This window comes from Gymnogyps californianus, chromosome 3 (genome assembly GCF_018139145.2).
Source record: "Gymnogyps californianus isolate 813 chromosome 3, ASM1813914v2, whole genome shotgun sequence".
Classification (NCBI taxonomy): Eukaryota; Metazoa; Chordata; class Aves; order Accipitriformes; family Cathartidae; genus Gymnogyps; species Gymnogyps californianus.
In genome coordinates, this window is record NC_059473.1 from 120,286,497 (window position 1) to 120,296,002 (window position 9,506).

Sequence of the window (9,506 nt, forward strand, 5' to 3'; positions counted from 1 at the left end):
AGACTATAACCAGTATCCCAAACAGATGATATAGATGAAAAAATGGCCATCACAACCAGAATATCTCACAGAAAATTATTTCTTTTTGAAAAATGTTCTAGGAGAGGTGCTTGGTGAACTCAGTTATCAGTCATAAGAAACTGCGGCAGCCACAGCACAAAATCCATGTTGTAACAAAGCAGGATCAAACATCTCTGTGAACACTGTAGATGACATTAAGCCCTGCTGCCATTTAGGGCGAAAACAGGAAAACTTGGATGTTACGTTTAAATAGCAGAATGGCAAGTTCTTGTAAACAAACCATCTGACTAGTCCCCATGTTTAAAGCACTAATTGTTTTCACAAACTGACCTGACAAACTGCAACTTCTGCTCCCTCTCTCAGTGTTCGTTATAGTTGATAGAAGTTGAGAAAAGAAATGAGGAGATTGCAAGAAGCTGGGGGGACCTTATGACCATGCTGAAAGCACTGGAAAACATTAGAGCTGGGCAGACTGCAGGAGAAAGGGAAAAGAAAAAGCTTCTTTTCCATCATAGGCTTATTGCCATTTTATGAAGAACAGCCCTACCACAATCTTTGTTAATATTTATACTTGAATCAATTTTTTTCCAAATATTTCTCAGAAAAACCACAGCCACATAGTTTTAGTAGGAACGCAGGTCTGGTGCATCAAGCTTTGTCCCACCAGTTTTAACTGGAAGAAAGCAAATACCGTACAAGCAGCATTTGTGGACACAGTACTACTCTTTTGCTTTTCTCAAGGACAGAGAGAAGATATATTGCAGATTTTTGCTGTAAGAACCAATTAGCAAGGACAGAGATTGCAGTACTAGTTGACCAATTTACTCTTTGCAACACCTGTAGATCTCGGCAACACAAAGACTACTCATCAGTATTTGCAAAGCAAACAGTGACAGTGTAATAGCCCATGTAGTTGTTCTGTGCTTTTTTTGGATCATCCTCTTGAAAATCAGAGAATAATAAGCATAAGTAAGGCATTATAAACCAGCACAGCTAGAATTTCTCTTTGTTCGAGACGTATTGGTAGAAAAGTTTACCAATTAAAAAAAAGAAAAGAAAAACAACACAACTTTTTGGCAGGCCAAGAATTTATCTCCTTTATACAGTGCAGTTATACACAGTGACATGGCCTTTTCAAAATATACTGTGGCCAGCTTCACAAAGTCCACCCACTCTGATAACAAATGAATGACGTCAGTAACAAAACGAAGAAGTTGATCCCAGGTAGCTAGCAGATCGCTAGCTCTTCCTGCTCCCCTCTGTTACTGTGGATAAGAGTACTGCAGGCCTTAGTTAATATTTTGACATTTCAAGGGGGGGAAGAAAAAAAAAAAAGTGTTAAATATTTTACTTCTTAACCCTATGGTACGAAGTCCCTTCCTTGCTCACTGTTACAGAGCAACTTACTTCCAAACAGGGATTAAGACAGAACACAAAAAATATTTTTTTCTGACAAATATCCTGCCCACCTTGCCCGACTAACAGGCTTTCTGAATATACTGACCATGCAAAATGGATGCCATGCAAAATACAAGAATCTCTGTTTCTGTTTAAAAAACATAATTGTGTGGTCAGTATTGATGGGTTTACTCTGTTTCTTACACAGCTGCTCAGCTGTGAAAGCACCCATTCAAAATATCAAGACCCAGTTCAACTCTCTCCTCTGTCTCTGGAGACTGAAACCAATCTCTCCTTCCTCCTAGGAGAAGGCTTTCCCGCATTTTATTGCGCAGTCGTTTAAGGAAACCCGTGCACAGCATTTGGAATAGTAACGTCAACTCAGGACTTGAACTTCCTACATGAAATTCTCTACCATTAAGGCAGAGAGCCACAGGTCCCTCTCTGTCCATGCCCCTCCACCTTTGCAAAGAAGAAGAAATTCTGAAGGAGGGAATGAGAATCCCACTTCAGGAAGGTCACTATTCAAATCCCTGGCCCTTCTCCCAGGATACACGTACATGAACTTCCTCAGGAAAAGATGGGAATTGAACCCAGCTCTGTCACGGCCTGGAAGAATACATTCATTAACCTGATGCCAGACACGGACAGACATCACCACCTCTCCTTGATTTGCTTAAAAAGGAAAGAAAAAAAGAAAAAAGCAGAGGGTAGATTATTTATAAGATTTTTCTTTTTAAAAGGCTCTGAGCTTCTACCTTCGAGAAGGAACTCCAGGCTGCATATCATAACCTTTCAAGAGAGCTGAGTGAGATACAGTTGCTCCTGAACGGGTGGTAACTTAAAATACACTCTTGTCTTTTTTGCTTCCTACTTCCTAATTTCCATGACTCCCCACTCCATATGGTGTTTTTTCTAGATCCTGTTTTGAGACACATCAGTTCTCACATCTAATTATTTGCAAGCATTGTACAAGAGCCCTAAGCTGCTGTTCGGTGAGGTCCAGACACCTTGAAGCCTGCAGTTCTCCACTTCCACACTGCGACTCCTAATTTATGTCAATGTGGACTTAGGCAAAACATAAACCTCTGACCAGTTTTCTCTTCTTTTTGTTATTTTCTTACTTCAACCATGACTCGAAACACTCAGAGCATATTACTTAAGAGCTTATCCATTTGAAATCTTGCCATCTTAGAGGAAATTTTTGATCCCCCCCCGTCCTTCCAACAGAGGCACAAGCAAAATCTGCCTCCTAACAGAGCAAAAAAAAACCTAACAGAAGAATTCTTATGTTATGTTCTCCTTATGATACAAGAGCTGCTACTTAACTTGTTGCTCGGCTTTCAGTCCCAGATAACAGTGCAAAACATACAGAACATCTAATGGACTGCTCTAACTAAGCATAAAACAAAAGACACAGAATATGCGGGCAGTCTTCCATGCTCAGCAGAGAACAATCTTTCACTATTTGTAAAACTAATGAAGGTAGTTTCAGAAGAAAACATTCAGCGAGACTTGGATTTACATTTTAGGTATCTGCTTTCAAGCTGGGCAGGTGCACAAAACCATCGCAGGCTTAACTTTTCAAAACTGAATGAGACAACAAGCAGAGAGGAGACAGGCCACAAGAGGCCTTTACAGCAAAGAAATGTAGTTTATCTTTGATGAAACAAAAACCAGGGAAGCCTCATGGGAGAAAAAGCAAAGATCAGCATAAGGCAGTCAAAATAAGAAAGATTAACTAGGTAGCACTATTTCGGATGGGCAACAGATGGGTAAAAATGCATTCTCCAAAGCGAGATGGAAGAGCATGGGTGTAATGGAGGTTCAAGAGATCCCACCCTGTATGGGAGCCCCGGGAGGCACGCTGGTCCCAAGCTGGACGCAGGACCCAGGCAGCGTGGCCACAGCACCTCTTACCTGCCCCAGCTGAAGCCTCCTGCTTCTGACCCTGTTCTCAGCCACAAGTCCCGTCCGTGCTATATTACTGAGAACAGTCCTTCAAAGCGTCCAGTTGAAATTTGGTCTCTTAACCTTTAACACTGAGCTCTACAGCATACAGTAATAATGTTTTGACCGCTACAAATGAATTTCATGAACTTAGGGAATCAATTATCACCTGGGTTAGACACACATCTCAACGTCATGTAAAGCCCCTATGAGCAAAAGTATATCTCAGTTAGAAAGGCACTTGTCCTACCTTAAGGAACTCGTAATATTATGACTATATTAAGAGTGGAAAAAGCAAGAGAGTTTTAGGTTTTGATTAGTAAAATTCTTGACCTTTGAAAGATAAGACTAAAAGTATTATTTAAATCAGCTCTGCTTTTTGATACATTTATTACTGTAGCCGTAATAGGTCTTTTTTTGCATTCCAATTGTAATATTTTTAGACACAAAGAAGAGTAACTCCCATTTCCTGTTCTTTCCTTAGTGATTCAACAGCATACACATGAACTAACTGCAGATATCACTCATGACTGATGCCACAGCATTTCACAAGCTCCACCTGCATCAGCCTTGAAAATTTTCACTAGAAGAGCCAGCTCAGAATTATTATCTGCTACTTCTGAAGCTGAAGCAACAACATCCCATATCAAAATGTCTCAAGTCAAACTGGCTGCTCTCAGAATCACAGTTCCAAAGAAGCTGTGACTTATCTGGATCAACTATGTTTTTTCAACTATCTGTAACTGCAAAAATGTTTAAAAATAGTTCTCAGGTAATTGTCCTCTATTAGGTAATTCCAATGTGTTGTGCTGCTACTGTCATCACGTTACATCATTTGAATTTCATGTGGTGCTCTGAAAATAAGAGTTACACAACACTGTGCTCATCTATATATTAATGTTCAATCCATTACTTTAACTCTAGGATCCAAGTAACCAACCTGGCCAGGCTGTGTTCATATACTTACAAAGTCTTAATCATTCTGAATTTGAAGAAAAATGAAATTTCATCAGCTCCACTTTTACTTTATGATTTTTATGTGACCTAATCTTCACCTTGTGAACATTTGGTGCTAATGGCACAACAGTACCAGAAAAACAAGTTACTACAGCTTCTGTATAGTCTTGCAACAGGCAATAAAACAAAGTATGTGTGGACGTAAGAAGAATCAAAAACGCCTCGTGAAATAAAATCACCTATCTTGTTTTCTAGAGAAAGACTTATCCTTAAATAAAGCTGAGAATAAAAAAAAAAGCCTGATAGGCAAGTTCATCAATGAAAGGAGTAACATGCTAGTAACCAAGTAACCAGCATGCTTAATTACCTTGGCTTTCTAAGGGTATGAGACACAAGTAGTTAACATGCACTTTGATGAATCCCGTCATCCAACATGAACCAAACTTAACAGAAGGGTGGACTTTGCAGAGATCTTAACTCCCTACAAGATGCACGAAAACAGGCAACCAGACAGAGAAGACACTACCAAATTTAGTGCCCCCGTTAATGAGAAAGACTGCTGTATGTTTGAGTACCCATATTAAACACCAGAGAATCCACATGGCTGAAAGATGTTCTAAACATACCGACCACGAGAAAAACTTCAACAAAAGCTTATCTGATTAGATTTAGACAGCCATTGCCACAGAAAACAAGGCTTCACCAGTGGCACTGCTCACAGCTGGCTTAAAATTTCAGTTTACATTGGTCCGTCACTGGAAGGAACTTGAACTTACATGTAGAGATAAGCATCCCAGATCTGTACTGATGAGGATTCAAAAACAGATTTCCAGAGGTAATCCAAGCATTTCCAACATTTGCAACTAAGCATTTGAAAATTTCAGGATCACTTAAAACAGCTGCTTAGCACTTCCAAAAATCCAACCAGGCACTCTAACAAGAGTGCTTCCCCCCCAAATAGTCTGTCGCATCATCTATCACCAACTAGGGTACACAAGGAAAATGCAATTTTAAAAGGTGAAGTTAAAGGGTGATAATGTGTTTTTGAAGCTAAAAAGAATACAGTAACTACCCTATTTCACCCCATACCAAGGGTCAACCTCTGAACCTCAAAGTACACTTTGTGTTAAGTGTTTTACTGACAAGCGATAGTGCTTGAAATAGGTCAGAGTCAGTCATAAAAAAAGAGAATTCTCTAATTAGCTCTACATTATCTTTTGTTATCTTTATAATCACCAATCACCACCTCAGAAAGGTAAAGAAAGGTCACTTCTGCAAATTGTCTCAGTTTGCAACAGGAACTAGTGACCTGGACTACGCTGCTCTTCAGGAACTAATCGCAAGGTCTCTTCCTGACAGACACCTGTTTTCAAGGGGTGGGAAACTTTTTGTTAATGGCCCATGTGAAAGATATAGATTACCTTTCACTTTTAAAATCCTGTCCCATTTTCCCCACCAGCTCCAAATGAGTAGCTCAATGAAGAATTACTATCACCTACAGAACTTAGCTTCATTTTTCATAGCTGCTACTTTGCTATGGCACAAAATTAATTCACTTTTCAATATTAAAGACCACAACAGAAATACTTGTAAATAAACCTACTCTAAGAACTGTCATGGTCCCAATCACTGTAATACCTGAAACTCAATAAATATAGCGTTCTCAACAACACAGTTCAAAATCATTCACGGGTCACTTCTGCCTTGACATATCTTACTCTGTCCACAAGAATGGTGGAAAAAAAAAATAAGCAGCACATAAAGCTCTGATAGCAGAACACCACCTATGGTAGATAACCCCATATGGCAATTAGCACAAACAAGCCATAGGTACAGCATTTTTATTATTGTTAGTGCTACAGGAACACACTCTGTTTATACTACAGTAGCAGCTAACAACTCAGTCAGGGACACATCCCATGCCCTATATCTTGTATAGACAGAGGAGAAAAAAGTAAATGCAGTTCCCTCAGGATAGTAATTAAAAGGAGAAGCATATTCACTTGATCTAATTTAGGTACCCAAGTTAGGATGCTAATCTGACCACAATTTCTGTATAACAGAGAGCGCGGAGCAGTCTAAATCCACGTTTGCAGGGATGCATGCGATTCTCTTAAACTCATACAGAGCCTAGAGTCTGAACTAAGGTTTCTCTTAATAACCAGAGGTACAGTGGTGTGAATGCCCCTCCCAGCTTAGTCAGAATAAAAAAAATACAGACAAACCAAACAGGGAAGGTAGAGTGGAAACATGAGAACAAAAATGAACGAGGTTTAGTAGAAGAATGAAGCTCAGCTAACTATTTATCCAATTAGTTCCTAATACTCATTAATTCCAAACATCACCTTCACATCAGTGGCCACAGAAGTTTGTTACAGCTACAGTCTTTGAATTACAACTGAATTTCAGGTGAACAATTTAAAATTCTTGAAAGCAAGCTGCATTTTCTGTACCACTGATGTTACCCACACCACGCGAAAGCCATACTGCTTCACATGCTTTGTATGTTTTCCTGTGTACATACAAGCATGGGAGCTGCTGCCACCACAGGCAAGCATGAACAAAACCAAGTTTAAAAACCATCATGTCCCTAAAAGAGAGATGCATACGACAGGGCAGCCTGCACACAAGGGCAAGCAGCTTGTAACTTCTCATTCCAGTGTTTTAGATAGGGAATTTCCAGCTGATGTTTAAGAGAACCGCTATGAACATAGGTTAAAGATCAAAGGTACTATCTAAAGCACAATTTACTTTCAAGTTCTGCAATGTGACACATGTTGAAGCGTCAACTGCTATGAAAACCATTTAATGTATTCAAACTAGTACCTTAATGTTTAGGGAACCGAATCATGTATCTCAGCCTCATTTTATTTTCTGAATTACTACATGCCGCAGTATGAAGCCAAGACCAAGGAAAGCCAGTCTATTTACAGCCAAAACAGTTTACAAACTTTAACTACAGAAACCAGTTCAATTTCTCCAAACTCTAGGTTTTCACAGTAACTACAGGAAACAAAATCATCATCATCACAACAAACCGGGGTCTCTTAACACGTCCGAGTTACCTCACCTCACCAGGGCGCTCCCTTGGGTAGGCAGTGAGCTGTTTGGGCACTGACATCGGTATTTCTTTCCCTTGCAGAGCAGGAATAAAGCGAAGGCGAGCAGCAGCGCTAGCAGCAGGAGCTACCGTCGCTACTGGCAGCTCTGCCCGGATTGCCGCCTCCCCTCCGCCCCGCAGACAGGCAGCGGAGCTCACCGGCCAAACTTTACGGCCCGGCGATGGAACAGGCTCCCGGGAAGAGCAGTTCCCATAGAAACGCTGGAGCGGCTCCCGCCGGGGACGGGACTGCAGCGGGGAGCGCGGGGGAGCCGCTGCCCAGCCCGGCTCCCTGACAGCGCTCGGCCCCGCCGCCGGCGGGGGGGCTCACGGCCTCGTCGGGGAGTCGGGCAAGTCAGCTGCTCTCCGGCAGGGCGAAACGTACGCAAACGCTATTTTTAAGAGGGGAAAAAAAAAAAAAAGCCCCACCGCCCTCAAAGAGGAAAAAAAAATATAAATAAAGCGGCTTGGCGCACCAGAAACCTCGACTGTTCCTCCCCACGGCCGCCCCCCCGCCCCGGCGGCTGCTGTGCACACAGGACGGCAGGAACAGGCGCTTCCCCGCACGGCAGCGCCGAGGCCGGCCGTGCCCCGCCGCCCCGGGCCCGCAGCGAGGCCCCGCGGGGCAGCCGGGCTGACAGCTCCGCGCCGCCGGAGCTCGCCCCCCCCGCCCCAGCGCCCTGGGGACGAGGCCGCCCCACAAGCCGGGTCCGGTCGGGACGTGGCCCCGCTCCTCCGGGCGCGGAGGAGCCGCAGGCCGCCCGGCCGCTTGTACCTGTTGCGCTGCCCGTGAGCGCCTGCTCCGCACGGGCTGCCGCCTCCTCCTCCTCCGCCTCCCGCGGCGGCGGCGGCGGCGGCGTCAGCCCCACAACATGGCGGCGGAGGCGGGGGCCGCCCGGGAAGGAAGAGGAGGAGGGAGCCGGGGCCGGCGGGCACGGGCCGAGGGCGCCGCTGGGTGCCGGCTCCGAGCCCGGCAGTCGTGAGCGAGGGCGTGGGGTTGGCGGCGTTCCCTTGGCGGAGCTCGACCGCATCCCGAGAGCCGGGCAGGCAGCCCCGTGCGAGGGGGGCATCGGTACTTGGGGTGCCCGGCCGGAGGCTAAATGAAGGGTCGCCTTGCCCTGGGGTGCCGCCTCCCGGGTCTGGCCCCAGCTAACGCAATGGTACTGCTGGGATCCGGAGGCGGGAAGGGCAGACCCGCTGCCATCGCCCGGCCTGACCTTTGCGGCACAGAACGCGGAGATCCCACGCAGCGAGCCGTGCTGCAAGCGCCGGTCGGTGTCGTTTGCTCTGCAGGATGATTTCAGCCAAGTAATAAGCTGCCGTTTAAAGACCTTAACTGACAGAAAATTTACCACATCCTCACTGAAATTTTTCTCACTGTTGATTCCAACCGCTGCCTCCCCATCTGCTCCATAAATTACTTTTTCTTTAGTTTTCTAGCTGTATATCTATATTTAGAAAAAAAGGATAATAAACTCTAAAATAATCTTGGTCCTACCTCGACTGTTAGTTTCTTGTGGAAGCTGAAAAGCTAACGCCTCTGGTTTGATCACTCTGCACAGGCAGGACTCCTAGATTAAGCTAATTTTTCCACACTGTGCACCCCTGGGAGAGGGATGGCAGCGCCCTTAGGAGTGCCTGGTGGTGCTCCTCAATGGGAAGCATGTCCCGCTGGGGCACCGGCACCGGGGAGGAGGAGGAGGCTGGCAGGAGGAACTAAATTTGGCTCATGCCAGGCACTGCTCAGCATACTGAAATATGAAGGGTTTCAGGGATTTATCTTTTCAAAAATTAAACAATCCTATAGACAGGAAATGCATGAAAAATGCCATCATTTTTAAACATTAAACATTTTCCTTCTTCAGTGAGTGGATCTTGCTATGTACACAAGATTACAGTGCCTTTCTGCTGTGTTTTTGCTGTGTAGATAATTACATATCACCTTCGTACAGAGCAGAGTTTTCCACTGACTCATTCTTCTGGGTTCTTAATGAGCCTTTCCAGTTTGTTACACCTTTTATCATTCATTGTAATTCCAGAATAGTCACGTTATTGTGCCGTGTAATGGTCATAGCCACAT

The 9,506-nt window shown here is 44.2% G+C and overlaps 1 protein-coding gene across 1 annotated transcript in view; it reads right to left on the bottom strand.

The window, feature by feature from the left end:
• ITSN2 (intersectin 2) overlaps positions 1 to 8,245 on the bottom strand; it is an 85,361-nt gene extending 77,116 nt beyond the window's left edge. Inside the window, exon 1 of the mRNA XM_050894746.1 lies at positions 8,202 to 8,245. The gene's annotated coding sequence lies outside the window, so the exon portion shown is untranslated. The remainder of the gene's footprint in view (positions 1 to 8,201) is intronic.
• Between the last annotated feature and the right edge of the window lie 1,261 nt (positions 8,246 to 9,506).